The sequence below is a fragment of the Kryptolebias marmoratus genome, linkage group LG6, assembly GCF_001649575.2.
Source record: "Kryptolebias marmoratus isolate JLee-2015 linkage group LG6, ASM164957v2, whole genome shotgun sequence".
In the NCBI taxonomy this organism is placed as follows: Eukaryota; Metazoa; Chordata; class Actinopteri; order Cyprinodontiformes; family Rivulidae; genus Kryptolebias; species Kryptolebias marmoratus.
Window position 1 is genome coordinate 25,684,633 of NC_051435.1, and position 19,563 is coordinate 25,704,195.

The 19,563-nt window shown below is 38.9% G+C and overlaps 1 long non-coding RNA gene across 1 annotated transcript; it reads left to right on the top strand.

Moving 5' to 3' along the window:
* Positions 1–269: 269 nt before the first annotated feature.
* On the top strand, positions 270–8,981 carry LOC119617076. Its single transcript, XR_005233252.1, has 3 exons — positions 270–312; positions 6,729–6,803; positions 7,709–8,981. It is a non-coding gene; the product is annotated as an uncharacterized LOC119617076 (long non-coding RNA).
* The last annotated feature ends 10,582 nt before the right edge of the window (positions 8,982–19,563 follow it).

Consider the following 19,563-nt stretch of genomic DNA (forward strand, 5'->3'; position numbering starts at 1 on the left):
TGCGCAACTTGCCGTCACAGTCGTGGACAGTGACATGGGTGAGAAGTTCTTACCCAAAAGCGTCCTTGCTCCTTCTTCTCTCACAGCTGGACCGTGAGAGAACTTAAGAGAAGTCACTTTAAGAGAAGTTAAAGTGAAAGGAAGCCGGAATTCTTTCGTTGAAGCGGAGACAGAGCAGAGGAGAGACAACAGAGAGGAAGACATTACATGAGGAGGAGGAGGAGGAGGAAGAGAGGAGGGCAGTGGGGGTGGCGGGGGGGGGGGGTTCCCCTCATTCCAGAGTCAACACTTGAAGGAAACTCACCTAGACGGGTAAGTGAATAACAAAAAAAAAAAAGTTGAAAAGGAGGGGAGGGGGGGAGATGACTCCCAGAAAGTTCAGCTACTGCTGTAGATAGTTGTTGTATTTTTGAAGTTAAGGTTTGAGAAACTGCTCCCAGGTTCTGGTAGATCCTCTCGATGCTGGTCACCAAACGCTGACAGAGACTGAAGCTGTGTCAAATAAAGGAAATGCCATTATGTGCTCTGACTTGTGTGTGAGTAGCTTGCAGTTTTGAAGTTGCTGTATGATAACCTTCTGCCTGAAGTCTGAATGGTCAATGGTAGCGTCACCTCATGGTTATGTACGTTTATCATCAACCTTCAATACAAAGTGATTAAAATACTTTTTGTGGTTAATACGCTCTTTTTTTTTATACAGAGGCACTACTTCCTCTCTCTGCCTGTCAGTCCTCCCCCTTTTCCTTTGACATAGATAGCACCGTCCACTCTGTCTGCTTAGCAGCAGAGGCCATGAATGAACTGAGCACGCGGGTGGGTGGGGACACAGTGTCATAGAGCATGGACAGTGCCGTGTTACTTCTTTATGAATGGACACTGCAGATGGCTGAGGCAATTGGCTGCGCTTGGAGTTACAACCGATGAGCGTTTAGATCTGTCAACACCCCGTTGGAAGTCAGTAGGTGTTTGTGTGTGTTTTTTAGTTCTGTGAATCAGAGTAAGTGGTTCTGAATGATATGTTTGCCTGAGACAGGCTTAGTCACAAGCTGAGCAGTGGTTTATGTGTGTAGGTCTTTAAAAGAGGTGGCTGCCTGCCCAGCTGTTGTCCTTCATTTTATCTCCCACTCTATCTGACTAAGACTTCTGAAGTCGCTTATTTGAGGAAACAGTGTGTGTGTGTGTGTGCATACATGCATGCATGTGTATTTGGTCATAAAGCAACCAGAACTTCCATAACAATGTGAGCGCCTGCCAGCAGCTCAGCCTATGGCCACACATGCGTGCACACCCTGTTCGGTCTCTTTCTTTTACTGCAACACAATGACAGCCACTCCTTGAGCTCCACCAAAGATGATTACAGTCCTGTTTTTCTTCCCGGGAGTTGCCTCGGGGGCCTCCACCAAGGCCAGACTCTATAGGTTATGGTTCCAGGAGGTGTGATAGAAAGGAAGAGAGAGAGAGAGAGAGAGAGAGAGAGAGAGAGAGAGAGAGAGAGCAACAAAAAAGAGTGAGGAGTGGTGATAAGGAATTGTCACGTCCAAGCACAAGGATCCATGCTTATCTGAGCAGTGTTTCCGGTGTGAGCACGATAGTGGGTTGATTGGCGGTGAGATGCATTGCAGGTATCTTGATGAAGCAGATTAAATTCCCTGCTGGAGATTAGCATAGAATCTGCCCTTTTCGTTTTATCGCTCTGCAAAGTAAACCCTGCCTTGTTTTACTTGGCAGGAAGCAATTCAACAAGACAACTGTGCTTGTACAACTTCCAGGGCAAAATTCACTGAAGTGAATTTTGAAATCTATGTTTAAAAGAAGTTGGCTAACACTTTAACTTATTTAAACTAGACAACAGCCTAAACCTAAGACAGCACTAAGATGGTCTATGTACACAGTGAGTCGATGTAATTAAGTAAATTACATCACATTTTTTCAATAAAAGTGCCTGCTGAAGTAGAGCTAAAACTGGTATTTCATTGAGCTGCAACCGCTGGTGACTAGTATGCAAATGGCATTTGAAGGAGAATATCCAAATGTCTCACAACATTTGTAGGGGTTCTCAGTTTTTTCACGTTAATCACAGAGGCTTGCAGTCTCATTACTAGAATTTTGAACATGTTCAAAAAATTTGAGCTACAAATTTTTCTCCTAAAATAGTTACAGAATTGTTGTGGGTGTCTCAAACTGTCTCAAGCCTGTCATAGTGTGACATGTCCATTTCTTGTAATTACAGTATGTGTCTGACTTAAAAATAGAGAACATTATTAAATATTTAATCATAAAATGTTGAAAATGTTTGCAGTTCAGGGTCCTTATACATCAATTAGACAATCGGCATTCAAGAACATCTTTTGTCTTTCTATGTTTTCTTGTGCAGGCAGAGGTTGCACATCGTAGCCAAGGAGTTTGATGTTATTTCTGTAGTGCGTTCAAGTTTTTTTCTTTTCCAGACATACACACATGCCCATTTTACTTCATGATAAATCCAGAGTAGTTTGCAGAAGTTAAATACACCATTAATCACAGCTTTTTTGCCTTAAATTTATTCAGTATAATGTTTGTCTCTAAAACAAAAATAAAAACAAGTTTAGTCTTTACTGTTGATCGTTTCCTAAAGTAGTTATTCATTTTTGATGTTAAGGGGCACATATTATATATAGCTTTTGTTTTACCTAATTCTAAAATGAATCTAATGCTGATATTTCTTACCTGAATGAACATGTTCCAATAATATAATAAAGAATACATTTTTTTTTTTTATTTTCTCATCAGGCATGTATACTATTAGACAGTTTTGGCACAGTTAGACAGGTGTGTCCTGACAAACCAAAGTGTTGCAGCTGCACCTTTACAATAAATCCATCTAGGTGTGTAATCACACAAATGTTAAATGCATTTGTTGTTTTTTTATGGTTTTCTTGTCTTGTTGACTACTCAAAGTCCTAGCTGACCTAATTACTCACTTATTCATTCAGCCCTTCCTGTTTTATACACTGAGAACATTTATCTGTCAGCCATACAACTTAAATACATGAGTACATACAGCAGAATGTCTCGTCTTTGTTTATACAACATGCCGGTCATTCAAGGGCAAATTGTAAAGTTTAAGGCTTAGTAGTATAACTTTAACGTCACAGTGCTAATGTCTGACCAACATAAGAAGTCCACTATAACATTTGTGTGTGTGACTTGTATGCTGTTATGTGAGCGTTTTTTTGTGTGTGTGTGTGCTCTCCAGAACACTCGTTCTAACGGTGTACAAACCACACACACCTGGTCTATTTCCTCCTTTGCTCATATATGGGCAGAGCTTCCCCGACCTGGGCCCCACTCTGAATTCCAATAAGTGGCAATGTGTGTGCGCGCTTGTGTGTGTGTGTATGCACATGCGTGCATTTACTTGAGTGTGTGTGAGAAGAGGGAGTAGAGACTGATGCACGTCATGGAAAACCAGGATCAATGGGCAAGGCCGGCAGGGCTGCGTTTTTAAGGTGTTCCTTTTGTTTTCCAAAGGTAATCAGTTAACACAATGACTCAGCCTGGCTGATAATTCGAAGTAGTAGTGGGAAGACGTGTAACTATTGCACAAGTTGTGTCAAACACTAAAGCAAGAAAAATCAGATCTCAAATAATCAGCTGGATTACTAAATCAAGTTTCAAGTTCCTAATAGTATACTCAACCACTTTGTCAACTACTAAAATCTTCCAAACCACTACTGGTTTATCTCATCTCTGACCTTTTTTTTTATCAATGAGTGTGTTGGACTTAAGGGTGGAGGTAGTTAAGATATTAATCGTCAGGTTGTAGCGTTCTCAAACAGAGCTTATATTATAACATTCTAACCTCTTTGCCGCTCTGTGTTGGGACTAATGAAGCAGATTTATGGCTGTGTTTGTCCGGGTGCAGTCCAAGTTCTCCATAAACCCTGTGACCCAATAAAGGCAAAGTGCCCTTATGCTGACTTTGGAGAAAAGGACACTTTTCATCCTTCTAACCCTTTTCTGATTTTCCCCCTCTTTTACTGCACCTCCTTTTTTCTCTCTGCACATTTGCCAGGCCTTTATAAAACAACTTGAGGGAGTTAGCTTTTCTTGGTCGTCTCGCCAGCTCTTTCCCATCAGTCCAGCCTCCTGGAAGAGTTTGTAGACATCCCTGTCCTCCGGTGTACAGATTGGATGTGTGAAGCTGGGGCTCCCTCTGGAGAAGATCTTTGGCTCTCTAGTCTTTAAGTCTGAAGTCAGTATGCAAACTGGCTAAAAAACATCCAGCATCACCCAAGGGAATCATTTGAAAGTGCTTGACATGTAAAGCCTGTATGAGGAGTGATGTGACTTTAAAAGTCTCTTAGGCAGAGGGCCGTTTACCGGATCGCAGAGGAATGTCCTGGAACAGTGTATGACTTTGAATAGCAAACAGTGGTAGCTGCAAACACTTAGCTTCCATAATCTGTTTCCACAAAATCTGAGTTGTTGGCTCCCACTTTTTGGTTGGAAGGTTTTACTTGCAAATCAGTACCGATTAGACTCAGTCTTGGTTCTGTGAGAACCTGTGCAGCTGATAGTTGTGTGAAATGATGCTGGTGATCGCCACATCTTGCCTTTCAGAAACATTCCTGATTGGTGGAGTGTCTGATTTTTTATTTTATGACCCCACTGAAAATAATTTGGGCCTATTTTTGACGAAAATAGACAGATCTTGACTGATAATTCTTTTTTTTTTTTTCCTGAAAGAGTTTCTACAAACAGACACTGGCTAGCACAGAAAGTGAAGAAAAGAGCTTGTGATTTTTAGACCTGGACATGTTTTCTGTCGGAGGAGAGCCCCCATGCAGGTGTCAAAATACAGCTCTTGCTCTCTTGAGACCAGGCTGAAGACACTTTCGGCAAAATTAAGATGATTTTAAGACACCTGTAACAATTGTGACTAGTTAAGAGAAGGTTTGCTGCACAAGACTGCACACCTCTGCAACTCCCACAAGGAAACTGAGAACCCTCACAAACATTTTGAAACATTTTGGAGACCACCATAAGAATACCAATTACCAACTAGTTGCCAATAGTTGTAGTTAAGTGAGATACTGGCTTAAAACCAAATCATTTTTGACTTGTTGTCGAATCCACAATTGCTTAGAACATTATACAATGGAAGATTTTTGAGGAGAAAGGCCATAGATATGAAGCCCTGAGCTGCTGCAGCAGGAATCCAAAGATGGAGTGTTGAAGAGACTGCACACACATTCAGATGTGGAGGGAAAGGGAATGCATCCACACCCAGCTCACACATCCTACACACCCACCCACACATGCATGCCCACACATACTTAAGCAACAAACAGTTCATGCGCACAACCAATAAACCAATGTAACTCACAGCAGAAGTGCAACTTATTGTGTTTCCTCAAACACACACATACTTTAAGACTAAAGCAGAGTAATGGTTCAGTTCCTCTTTGCCTCCCTAAAATGTGTATGTGCTGCATAAGAGTGCACAGTTGTCACTTTGTGAATGTGCTTCCTTAGTGTGTGTGAGTGTGTGTGTGTGTGAATGTGGATGTGGTCAGGCCCAGTCATCTTCTAGGCAGCTAAAGAGGAAATCCACATCAACTGCCATAGACCACACTCTAGGAATAGAAGTACCAAGCTCAAGTAGAAAGGGAATGGCACCCCTGGCCTCACCCCTCCTCATCCATCCCAGAGCTCACCTATTTCTCAACGAGTGCACCATTTTCTTCCAGTATATACTGCTCAGTCGTTGCTCTTATCCCAAGTGGGGCTTACAGGCACACACTTCCTTTGTGGTTCTGGTGACCAAAATTGATCATTCCAACAAACTGTACCACTGCACAGATCCCCACCTGCTACACATGCTTGTAAAATTCTGAAAGCTATTGCTGTGTCGTTTACCCAACTTACATTTGAGTCACTTTCAGTTCTCTTGTCATGCTAAGCTCAGAATTTGTCTAACATAGAAGTCCCCAAATAAAGCCCTATCTGGACCCCGATTTTTTGCTAAATAATTAATTTTTACATTTTGTATAAGTATTAGTATTTACTTAAATACATTTTCCCAAATTTAAAGTAATTTATTTTAGGCAGTGCAGCTTTTCCCACAATAATGGTAATTTATTTTACATAACACAAATTTTCTACAATTAATATTTATTTATTATGGCAGTGCAGCTTTTCCCACAATTACAGTAATTCATTTTAGGCAGCACAATCTTTCTAGCATTTGTGGTAATTCCCATGTCTGACCAGCAGTTCTCTCTGCAAAGAGAAGATACCAGTCCACGGTGAGGTACAGGCCTAAAAAGAAAACTAGCATGGCTATCCCTAAAAGAGTGGTTAAATATATACAGTATATTCTGGACCTTTGCTAGAGAAAATTTATTCAGGTGGACCTCACTGAATTTTAATTGTAGACCACTGGTCTAACACATCAGTAGCTTTGCTTGAGTGGAAAAATAAAACAGATTGGTTTATGTACATTTGCCCTATCTGCCACATGACGGGGACAACACTACCAAAGTATGGAAAAAAGTCAGCTTAATAACCTGATCCTCTTATCTCCAGCCCTGTGAACATATTCACCGGTCTGGACCTGCTTCTACAACACATTAACATGCAGCTGTTCTTAACTTTTGCACAAAACCGTTTGTATAACTGCACTGATTTGTGATCCAGTATAGCTGCAGTGAGTACAGTCTTAAGTTTTCCTTTCCTCTTTGCAGGGTAGCCACCTCTGCAATGACTTTTCCTGAAATACAACTGTGCATCCATGTGATCCACAGCTATTTCCAAGAAAGGTAACCATTTTTTTTTATCTTCACCACTTTCTCCCTCCTCACTTTTTTGTATTTAGAAAATTGTAGTCTCTCCAGCAAAGAACAGTGCTGCAGGCCACATCCTTTTACACCCCTTCAAATCCCACAGTACAAAGATTCAGTGGGGGAGCAGACATAATTTACAGATATTTCTGCTGTGAAGTGAAAAAAGACAAGTGATACAACCCTAACCAGTGTAAGACAACCTAAAGCTCCCTTCCCTTCTATGTCCCCAGCGTTTTCTGCTGTGTAGTAACAACGAAAACTGATATAAGGAGCATGAATGGTCACAGAAAGTTGGAAATGTGAGGAGAGAGAAGGAAGAAATGGGTATAATGGAGACAGAGCCCGGCACATTGTCCTTAATAACTAGAATTGGAGTCAAGTGACCATCAGCTGGTTCTAGTAAGTTTGATCCATAAGGTCATGGGGCTATAGGTATGCAGAGACAGAAAATTGACAGCCATGCTGAATACCTTTTCTGTCTCCTCTCCTTTTCATCCCCTATATCTAGTTTATTAGGAGTGACTTAGCGCTTCCATTATGTGTCAGGCTTAGTGTTGGAGCCGGCATGGTGTGGCCTCTGCTTGTCATGCCTCAGGCCTAATGGGAAAGAATGACAGGAATTTGTGACTGATAATGCCAGGCTTGGAGATGTTCGTCAGCAGATAATCTCCCATATCCTTCCCCTCCCTCAGGCTCTTCTTCGTTCTGCTTGATCTTGTCCCTTCATTTTGCTGCAACGACCACACTCTCCTGTCCCATCTGCATCATCTAGTGTTCATCCTTGCCAAATTCTCATGATTCTCCCCTCACTGAACAACATATTCCTTCTTTTTTGCCTTTGGTGTCTGTTTATAACAGAAACTTTTGTTTTTTTTCCTCAGATCATGTAAACAGAGGTGCAATGTCTTCCATGACAGATGTGGCTGAATGCTCAGTGCTTCACGGCTCTTTGGGGGCTGTCAGTTGCTCAGTAGGCAGTGTAGATCCTGTGTGGCAATCAGCAGCTACATCTGGCTACTGGGTCTCTGACGGCTTTGCTTACTTCCCAGTCAAGGGTGCTCGTTCTTACTCCATTGGCTGGTGTTACATTCCAATCCCATCATTGGTTGCGATATCAGGGGCTTCCATTCTGTGACCACATACACAGGATGTTCTCTGTGTTAAAACTCCACAAGGGGCCCTTGTTGGGGTTATTTTTTTCCTGCAAATCTTGCTCTTATGAATATCCTGTATCAGTTTTCAAAGTTTTGAATTGCCACTCCTTAAATTTCTTTTTAATAAATATCATCAGTTTGAACAACTAAAATATAAATTAAAAAACTATTTTTTGCAAAAATGCAATGTGAATGCCGAGGGCTGAAGAAGAAGCTGAGAAAGCAGAAACTGGCTCGTCCAAGCTAAAAAAGAAAAAATTAGATAAAAGAAACAAAACAAAACAAAAAATCAAAACACTACCAAAACCCAAAATTACCAAGATGCTAACTACAAATGGCAAAAAAACCAAGGCTAGCTAAAAACACTAAAAGGCTAGCTAAAAACACTAATGTAACAACAAGACTTAAAAGTATTAGATGACAAAAACAGAGCATGTATTTTGAAACAGATTTCAAATAAAACAATGTTTTTGAACATATTCTGAAGGCATTTTAATTTATTTCTGTGGGGGGAAAATATATGTAATTAAAGTTAAATATTTTAAAAAGTATGAAAGTTACATGAACCAAATGTCATAGCACCCTTCTGTCGAATGAACTGAATGTTTTATATGTGAATGGCTAAAATATCACAAAATGTGCAAAAGTAGTAAGAGTACAAAAAATAGATGGAAAAATAACAAACAAGAAAACAATATGGAGAATGCTGAATCAGCATTCACAGAATGAGTGCAGTTTTGATGAATGATTTCACCAAATAATCAAATGTATTTTTGAGTGTTTGAAAAACATTTTGGGGAAGACTTTTGTTTTGTCCTGAACCTGGCATACAATGTAGATTTCTGTGTGGTTCAGTTCTACAGCTACATTGTCTGCTGGGTTTCTGGCTAGCAATATAATCAGCTGTTACATAACTTACACATGCTCCAAAAGGTAAGCATTCATGCATTCTGTCAATGTGCCTGACATTAGCAACTGAATAAAAGAAATTTACAACTACTGTGTGACTCTTGTTTCTTTTTTTTAAGTAGCGAGATATTGGTTTTATTTGAAGGGAAAGAGAAATCTCAGAATCTAAATTGATGCACTGTTTAGCCTCTGTATCGCAGGAGTTAATCTTAAGCAAGAGATGCCAGAAATATTCTAGTAACTTAGCACAAAGCTGGATTGTTGTCTGTCAGGAGGTTGTCAGACTCCTGTCAGACTGGCTTCTTATTAGTGGAACAGCAATGTCTTCCCTTCAGATAACACTTACACACACACCCACTCAGACACGTACACCTCAAATTATACCAAAACGTCCCATGATGCCTCTCGAAGACACTCGGCATCCCTACCTGTGTGCACAGCTATGAACATCTTGCACAAAGCCCAAAAGCAACTTCTACATCCATAAGTTTGTTTTTCTTAACTGTGCACTTAATAAAAACTCAGATTCAAATGTTTACAACAAACTGTAAAATTGTCTCTGTCTAAAGATTCCTGATGTAAACTTATCTCAATAAACTCCTCTATTCAGGCACTGACATATGAGACAGGTAAATGAATAAAACAGCAGCAGGCATTAAGCTATGCAACACATGTTAAAGCACTGAGACGTGGAAAAACCCTGTAAAGAGACTGGTCCCTCTAGTGAATATATACATTGAGCTGTGGTGCAAAACAGGTAACAATCAAATCAGTGTTCACCATCAAAACATCATGTTTTTTTCCCCATACATTCAATGAACAACACTAAGAGTGAAAAGTATAAAGATTGTGTGTATAGATTACAGATTACGAAATAAAACCATCATTCATCAGGAAAATATCTCTGTCAATATGAGTTTGTTTCATTCTCAAGTCCGTTGGTATTTTTAACTTTAAAAACAAACAAAAAGAAGGGTTAAACAATTGCCTGATACCACTAAGCACCAACTGAAATATCAAGTTTGAATTTTAAACTTGACTGAATAAAGTTTTTTTCTCACTTTATTTTAAACAGAGAAAATGCAGTTGCAGTGATTGATACATTGTTACAATTTTTTAAATAATTATATAACATTAGGGTATTAATAAGCATTTGGCATTTACTGTAAGAGATCTTGAAGATAATTTTTTTAGCCCTCCTGAAGACCTCAAAAGATATAGAAATGAGGAGAAGTAGAGAAACCTTTGTAACTTTGAGTCACTTTGACCCGAAATCTGTGGGAGGATTAAAAGCAAAGTATTAATCTCAAAGAAAGTAAGTAATGAAAAAATAAAAAATAAATAAATAACCATTTTGTTCTGAAAGTGATTAGGGGCATTAATGTGGGCATGAAAGTGCTTTTTCATACACAGTTGATTTTCAAAAAGCTACTGCTAATTCTGAGACAGATTGCTGAGTGGACAAATAGATTATGATTGTTGAGGAGGGGCTGGAAGACCAGAATGATCCTGGCTTCATACGCAGAGTATATAACACTTTTTCCAACTTTAGTCTATATGAATATAGATTATAATAATAACTTCTTAATTTATATCTTAAAGTAGTGTATTTATTTTTGAGACAATTCTTTACATCCTTTTTTCCTGGTTATTCTTTACAAATAAAGGATTTTCTTTGTTTGTTTGTTTGTTTGGTTTTTTTTTTTCATTTTTATTTTTTGTATGTCTAAGATGGGTAATGTATAAAACAATGTTAAAAACAGTGGAACTGTTGTCTTACACACAAATCTTCCAGTTAGAGGCCAGTTTGTCAAAGGTAATTTGTTGAATATGAAGCTGAGAAAATGAACCTCTTATTAATCTGTTTGAGTTGAGAGGAAAGGAGAAATCTGAATATACTGATGACTGAGAGTCGCCCTCTCTGTTATCCATACAAGCACTTTAAGCATCTCTGTGTTCATCAGTGTGAGCAACTTTTCTTTGTGATGAAAAGAAAAAAAAAAATACACAGTTTCACTCTAATGCCCACTGGAGTCAATCTACTGAGTTTCTACTCAGACTCTCAAACACCTATCACGTCACATCACAGCTACAGACTGTCTAAATAAATTTATTTTATCCTTTTGAGGGTTTTTTTCTGTAATTTATCGTGAAATGTTTGTCTGAATTTTTAGTTAGGTTATTTTTACTTGTTTTATTTAGCCTATGCTAAAAATGTTTTCATTAGAAACAATAAAAAGTGACTATATCCATTAAACTGTTTGTTCTGACTGATAAAAAAAATACATATATTGAGAAAGTAAATTTAACATTTCCAGGTTATTGTAGAAATCTGAAAAACATAGTAATTTTATATTTTGAAAAAATTAAAGGAAATGCTTTTTAATTTGGGTTCTTATAAAATTATTTTGACCTCCCTTAAGTTGAAAGGTTACAGCTTTTATGAGAAGACAGAGGGTCTTTTGTTCTAAGGTATGAAAAGACTCATAAGAAATAAAAAAAGAGGCCAGTCAGTTGAGTTTATGGCAAAAACTTTCTTAAAAACTAAATATCATCTCGTCTCTTTCTTGTAAGTTAGTATATAAAAAATTATAGAAAATATATTTAATTAAAACTTGAAATATTAAAAAGACGCTTTAAAATCTAGTCTTACTGAATAAAGATAAGTCAGACAACAGGTCAAAGCTAAACATAAATAAATATTCTGATGCACAAAGCTAGTGTCCTCATATAAAAATGCAGGGTCTCAGGAAGTTAAATTCTTATTTTATATATAAATTAATATATATTTAAAAAAGAGGAAGTGTCATCAGGGCCGTAGCTACCATTGAGGACACCGAGATCCGGACCTCAGTATTTTTCTGCTGTATATATTATTAAAAAATGAATCAAAACAACGCTTTTGAATGGCGTGGTTCTCTGCGTAGCTCCACCAGTTTACTGTAGGAGGCGCTACAACTGTGTGCAGCCAAACTCAATGTCTACGAAGAAGAGTGCGGCTTTGCTACCTTACTGCTAAAATAAGGACCAAAAAAAGAAGAGCGCCACTTACAGTGAAACACAACCGAGGTAATTTCCTAAAAATATTCCCCTTCAATTCCACGAAGCTGAAGTTGGTTTCCGATTGCAGCTTCCGATTTGGAAAATGGCTAAAGGGCGATTCCACCGATTTTTTTTACTACCTTCAGCATCTTTAATCTACTCTAGTTAAAAAACTACAACACGTAGACACTTCAAACCTGGAACAGATTATTCTGCACTGATTGCAGAACATTTAAAACCAAGTGTGTGATCTGTGAAACCTTAAACTGATTTGTGAAACCTCAATAAAGGGGGATTTTAGCACTTTTTTTACATCCAGACCACACTAGAACTGGTCCAGCTCCAAAACTACAACACCTCACTGGTATTTGATAAAAAGGTAAAATCTATGCTAAAATCTTGTGTTCTGAATGTGTTTGTGCAGCGTGAACAATCAACATTCATTTAACTAATTCATGTCATTTCAGTGAGTCATCATGGTTGTGCCCTGAGTCCTCTGTTGCTTCAGATGACATCACTCCCCATGGATTTACAAACANCTGTTGCTTAAGATGACATTGCGCCTCATGAATTTACAAACACACACAAATACATGTCATATACACATTCAAGTCACTTGTTTTAAATAAATGCTTCTATTTTAATTAGGTTTTGGTCTTCATTGTAACTGATGTGCAGGGGGATAATGAGTGGTTGACCTCAGTATTTTTTAAAGTCTGGCTACGGCCCTGAGTGTCATAATATACAATGCTTTTCCCAGGATTTGAGTAAGTTTGCCAAAAAGATACAATGGGACAACAGGTAAGTAAAAAATAGCTTTATTTTAAAACTGACTGGAAACAAGTAACGACTGAATCTGTAGAAGGGCAGAAGTTAAAGATCTTCAGGTAAATTGAAAGGTGAATGTTTCTTTTACACAATTTGATTTGTTTTTACTTGATTATTTCTTTTGCACGTTTCCAAGAGGGGAGAGGATTCCATATTTCTAAGAAAGATAAGTACTATTTTTGGACGAGACAAGAGAGCGGACAGGCAGGCAGAGTGAGTTGGAAAGCTGAGCTTATTTATCATTACTTGTTTTGGGAGGTTTGCAAATGGAGGCAATCATTGGAGGATTTTCACAAAGAATCTTCAACAATCGATACAGGGAACACACAAAAAACTCTTTGGAGGAGCACAGGTACGTTTATGTAGTACGTACGTAGAGGCTGAAGCAAGGGCAATCACCATGTGACATTAAAAATCAAGGAAAGAGTTTTGGTTCAGCTCAGGCCTAAATGCCATAGAATCATCAAGTATAATCAGTGACAGCTGTGTCAGATGCTGTTGGAAGTGACACCACCACCCAGTGGCAAAACACAAGCACTATCAATCTCATCCTGAAATACAAAGTGGTTAGTGGGAAATATAACAAAAAGCAGGAATCTTGACAGGGGGACAAGATTCAGTAAGTTGAGTAGTGACTGTGCTGTTTCTAAATTAGTAATTTCAGCTGTAAAATAAAAATAATAAAAAAACAAGACATTTACCAAAAGAAGATTTCTTCATTCTTTACAAAATAAATAAAATAAAAATTCTATCTCCTCCATAGTTCGCTACTTTATTGTAATGGAGAAGTTTGTGTGCCTGAATGATCCTGGAAGCTATGCTGTCAGGTACAGTTTCCCCCTAGTAGGGTCTCCCAAAGCAGATTGGTCCTAGGCGACAGGCCAGACAAAGAGCAATTCAAAACCACTTGTATTGACAAAAGACAGCAAGAAACTTGTCCCTCGCCCGGACATGGGTTACCGTGGCCTCACTTTGGAGCCAGGCCTGGGGGAGGGGCTCATTGATAAGATGGGCTCAGGGTGTTGTTTGTGCTTATACGCCAAACTGCAGTTCAGAGTACCCAACATTCTTGGAGTCCTTAGTGGAGGTGCTGGAAGGTACTCCAGCTGGGGACCATTCTGCTGGGGGACTTCAGTGCCCATGTGGGTAACAACAGTGTGACCTGGAGGAACGTGACTGGGAGGAACGGACTCTCTGATCTGAAATCGAGTGGTGTTCTGTTATTGGACTTCTGTCCTAGTCACACTTTGTCTATAATGAACACCATGTTCAAATATAAGGGTGTTCATAAGTGCACATGGCTCCAAGACATCCTAGGCTGTAGATCAATGATAGACTGTGTATTCATGTCATCTGATTTGCAGTCATATGTTTTGGACACTGGTAAAGAAAGGAGCTGAGCTGTCAACTGATCACTCCTTGGTGGTGAGTTGGATCAAAATCCTTCTTTGCATCATCATCTCCAGAGGTTCCACAGTCATCCCCAGGCTGGTTCTGTTCTGGGGATGACTGTGGAACCTCTGGAGCTGATGATGCAAAGAAGGATTTTGCATTAAATCAAGAAAATCATGGACAACCCTGACCATCCTCTTCATGAGGCCGTCATCGGAAAACAGAGTCTCTTTAGTCAAAGGCTTCTTCAGATTAGCTGTAAAACGGACCGCTACAGGAGATCTTTCCTGCCCTGAGCCATCACCATCTATAATAACTCCTTGATTTAAATGAGCTACGTCAACATTTAATTTCCCTTTGGGATTAATAAAGTATTTTTGAATTGAATTGAATAGCAGAGGAAAATGCCGGACTGACCTGGTAGACCCAAATAAGTAGTGAGAGTTTGCTGGGAAAGCCTGGTAGAAGAACTTGTCCGAACAATCATCAACCCATACCTCCAGCAGAGCTCCAACTGCATCCCAGCTGAGGCGAGGGACATTGAGTCAGAGTGGCCCATGTTCTGCACCACTATTGTTGAGGTGGTTGCCCTGACCTGCAGCTGGAAGGTTGTTGATGCCTCTCATAGCAGCCATCCACCAGGTGGTGGACACACTGGGTGAGGGAGGCTGCCAAGCTGGTAGGACTCCAGAGGCAGCTGAGAGGTACTGGCGGGCCAAGTGGGCTGCAGCCGTGGCTGTTGCTGAGGCAAAGGATAAGGTGTGGGAGGAGTTTCACGAGACCTTGGAAAGAGCTCCAAAAAGATTTTGGCAAACCATATGGTGGCCGAGGCGGGGGAAGCAGCTCTTTACCAAAATTGTGTATAGTGGCGGTGGGGTGCTGTTCACCTCAACCAGTGATGTCGTTGGATGGTGAAAGGAATACTTCAAGGACCTGCTTAAGGAGTTTCCATACTCCCTGAGAAGTCACAAAGTCAGCTCTCAGTCATGTGGTTGCGTGATGAAAATTGCGTCATTTTTGTTTGCAAGCAGCTTCATCCACCCCTTCATAACACAAGGCCGTGGCCAAACGTTTTTGCACATGGGTTTGCGCCAAGTATTGTGCGACTGATCAGAAGTTGTTGTGGGTGTGGTTTTATGCAGAAATGAGAATGAGCTTTAAAGGAGTGAATTTGCTTCTACTGCTCCACTGAGAAGCAGCTGGCCAAGGCTGTTAAAAAATACAGCTGTCTTAAAACATTCCAGCAAAACTTTTAAACCTATGAACTTAAAAACACAGAGGAGACACAGGTGGCTCTTCATGGCTGTGGAGGAAGTGCACCTCGGCCGGGCAGCATCGACACGTTTCCTTCATTTGCTCATTTTTGTGCACTGTTATATTTGCAAATGCCAAATGGCATGTACTGTCTCAGTCTGTGTAATAAACACGTCTGGTTGGTGTAAGGAAAGCAAAATATGTACCAGGACAGGAGTTGGGAAGCCAGCAGGAAGAAACCTGTTTTAAGGCTGTAGGTGGGAGGATCTTCCTGGGAGTTCTGATCCGAGTGTCTCTTGGACTATGAAAGGTGCAGCTTGCAACCACATGACTGCAAATTGACTTTGTGACTTTTATGGACTATGCTGGAGCCCCACCAACACGTCTTCCATGGGAGAAGCTGAGTCTGGGGACTCTGGGGTTGGCCAGCTCATAACCAGAACTGAGGTCACTGATGTAGTTATAAAGTTCTGCAGTGGCTGAGCTTTGATCAACTAGGGTTTGAGAGGACAGAAAAGACACACAAGGAACACAAGACAGGCAAACAAAGAATGACTGGCCGAGGTGTAGTTTCTATTGGAAAAAAGACAAACAAAAACAGATTAATGATAGAAATAATTACAGTAGAGCAAATAAGACAGCAGCAGAGTGAGGAAATGTGGTCAATTTATCCTCCAGCAGTCTAAGCCTATAGCAGCATAACTAAGGGATAGCTCAGGAAACCCGAGCCAACCCTAACTATAGGATTCATGAAAAAGGAAAGTCTTAAGCCTAGTCTTAAACATAGACAGGATGTCAGCCACAACAGAGAAGCCTGATAACTGAAAGCTATTCCTCCGATTCTACTTTTACAAAACCCTAGGAACCACAAGTAAACCTGCAGTTTGAGAGTAAAGTGATCTTTTAGGAAAACGTGAAAATATAAGATCTTTAATATAAGGTGGGGATTGGTTGTTGAGAGAATTTGAATTATATTCTCAATTTGACAGGAAGCCAATGGAGAGACGCTAAAACTGGAGAAACATGATCTCTCCTAACTCTCATCAGAACTCTGGCAGCAGCATTTTGGATCAGCTAAAGACTTTTTAAAGAGTTTTTTGGACACCCAGTTAATTAAAATTCCAATAGTACAACCTAGACATGATAAAAGCATGGACCAGTTTTTTTGCATCATTTTGAGACAAGATGTTTCTATTATTAGTGATATTACATAGGTGGAGAAAAGCGGTCCTGGTAACATTTCTACAGTGGGGTTTAAAAGGCATATCATAATCAAAAATAACACCAAGGTTTTTTACATTAGAACTGGGGCCAAATTAATGTCATCCACAGGTAGTGAAAGGCTGCAAAGGTTGTTCCTAAGATGCTTAGGTCAAAAGACCACAACTTCTGTCTTGTTTGAGTTTATAAGCAGAAAATTAAGAGTCATCCAGTTTTGTTTTTTTTTTGTCTTTACGGCATGTTTGTAATCTAAGTAATTGATTGGATTCATCAGGTTTCATGGATAAATATAATTTAGTATCATCAGCATAACAATGAAAATGTATCATTAGAAAATATCATTAGGAACTTTCACCAGTGCTGTTTCTGTGATATGATGAGCTCTAAACCCTGACTAAAACTCCTCAAACAGATTATTTCTGTCCAGATATTCACACAATTGATTTGCAACTATTTTCTCAAGAATATTTAGATGAATTGGAGGTTAGATATAGTTCTATTATTGTCCAAAAGTCCTGAATCAAGATCGGGTTTCTTAAATAAAGATTTAATTACAGCAGCTTTAAAGCTCTGTGGTCCATAACCAGTCATTAGAGACATATTAAGCAGATCTAAAATGGACATATATATTACGGGAAATATCTCTTTGATCAGTCTGGTTGGAATGGGATCTAGCAGACATGTTGATGGTTTGGATGAAGCTATTATTTTTGACAATTTGGAAAGCTCAACAGGACAAAAACAGTCCAAACACAAATCAGGTTCTAGTGACACTTCTACAGCTGCCTCGTCTGAGAGGAAATCAGAGGCAACAGTAGGAAGGATGGCGTGAGTTTTCTCTCTTTTTGAAATAATTTTATTTATAAAGAATCTCATGAAGTCATCGCTACTTAGAGTCATAGGGATACATGGTTCAATAGTGATAGGACTCTTCATTAGTCGAGCTACAGTACTAAACAGAAATCTGGGGTTGTTCTTATTTTATGACAAAACAGGATTGTGAGGATGTATTAATAAGTCCTTAGTTTTTATGCCATTTGTCAGAAGTAAGTGAAGGGAATGGGTAGATTTGTGGACATTTTGGGTAAAACTGATTAACTCTATTAAATTATTAAAGGCTACGTTTAAGCTATCGCTTTCGACATCTACATGAATATTGAAATACCCCACTATTATGACTTTATCTCTATTCAATATTAAGTCAGACAAAACAAAAATCTGAGAATTCTTACTAAAACTGAGAATAGGGGCCTGGTGTACAATATTTGACAAGTAAAAGTATTTTTTCTAAATTCCATTTTGGATGAAAAAGACTGAGGATCAAGGAATCAAAGAATTCAAACTAATAATATGTTTAGCATTAATCAGTAATCCTGACCAAAAAATAGCAGCTACTCCTCCACCTCGACCTGTTGTTCTATATGTAAATTTAGATAATTACCAGTAAAGTCATTAACACTAACAAAATCCTCCTGTTGTAGCTAGGTTTTTCGAAGTTAAAATAAATCAATATGATGATCAGTTTTCAAATCAATAAATTAATGAGACTTAGATGAGATGGAGATCTTATATTCAATAATCCACATTTTGTAGTTTAATTTTTCTGTTCTGGTAAAGTAACTATATTTAATGACTGTGGTTCAAAGACTCAAAAGAATTAAAACTAATAATTGGTTTAGCATTAATTAAACTAAATTTTAATTCAGTTTATTTATATAGCACCAAGTCACAACAAAAGTCTTCTCAGGGCTCTGTACAAACATGCACATACATTATAAAAAGCCAATTAGTAAAAGTTTTCTATATAAAGAAGCCAGCAGATTGCATTGAGTCCTCACTTTGTCGCTGTCTCCCATCCTGAGCAGCACATTGGCAACAGTGAAAACGAACAACTCCCTTTTGACAGGAAGAAACCTCCAGCAGAACCAGGCTCAGGATAAGCAGTCATCTCCTTCGACCGGCTGGTGTTTGAGAGGACAGGAAAGAGACATAGACACAGAATGACTGATCCAGATGTTGTTTCAATTGGAAGAAAGACAAAGAAAAGATGTTAATGACAGAAATAATTACAAATATAAACATAGAGAGTAAAGAGTAAAGACAGTAGCGGAGTAAGGGAATGTGGTCAGTATTTACTCCAGCAGTCTAGCCTGATAATAATCAATAACCGAAAATGACAGCTACACCTCCACCTCTTACTTTTCTAGGAATATAAAATCGTAGGTAATTAGCAGGAGTGGATTCATTTATACTAACAAAATTCTCCTGTTGTAATCAGGTTTCTGTAAAGCAAAATAAATCAATATGATGATCAGTTAACAAATCATTAATTAAGAGAGACTTAGAGGAGAGAGATCTCATGTTTAATAATCCACATTTAGTGATTTAAATTTTTTCATTCTGGATTAAGTAACAATGTTAATTTTATAAGATTTAATTTGATTTTTTCAAGCTGATGTGTGGTTTATTGATTTGGGGCCGTAAATGAGCTGACACTGTTTCAGTGGGGATTTGAGTGGAAAACAGGAAAAGCAGCAAAAAGGTGTGTAAGACTGCAACTTTGCTTCCTGGACAATGCCTTTAATTCAGCCATTTTTAAATGCTCATTATAAGAAAGTCTGTCTATGTGTGGACAATTTCTTGTCTGAGCTCTAAATGGATAACTGTATCATAGGAATGTCAAACTGCATAGTGAGGTCAAAGGTCAATGTTAGAAATGACTGTATGCTGTATCTCTGCAACAGTTTGATGTAGGGATGTCAAAAAGAACAGCTGGACACCTCATGGGTCAAGGATGATGCATAATGAGTTCAAGAAGAGTATAGTAAGCACTGGAGTAGATGTCTTTCTGACAACAGGTATCCCTTCTCTCTGCCCCTAACGCAGGGGAAATCTGGCTTCTGATTGGCTAAGGCTGTTTCCAGGCAGAAAAGGTA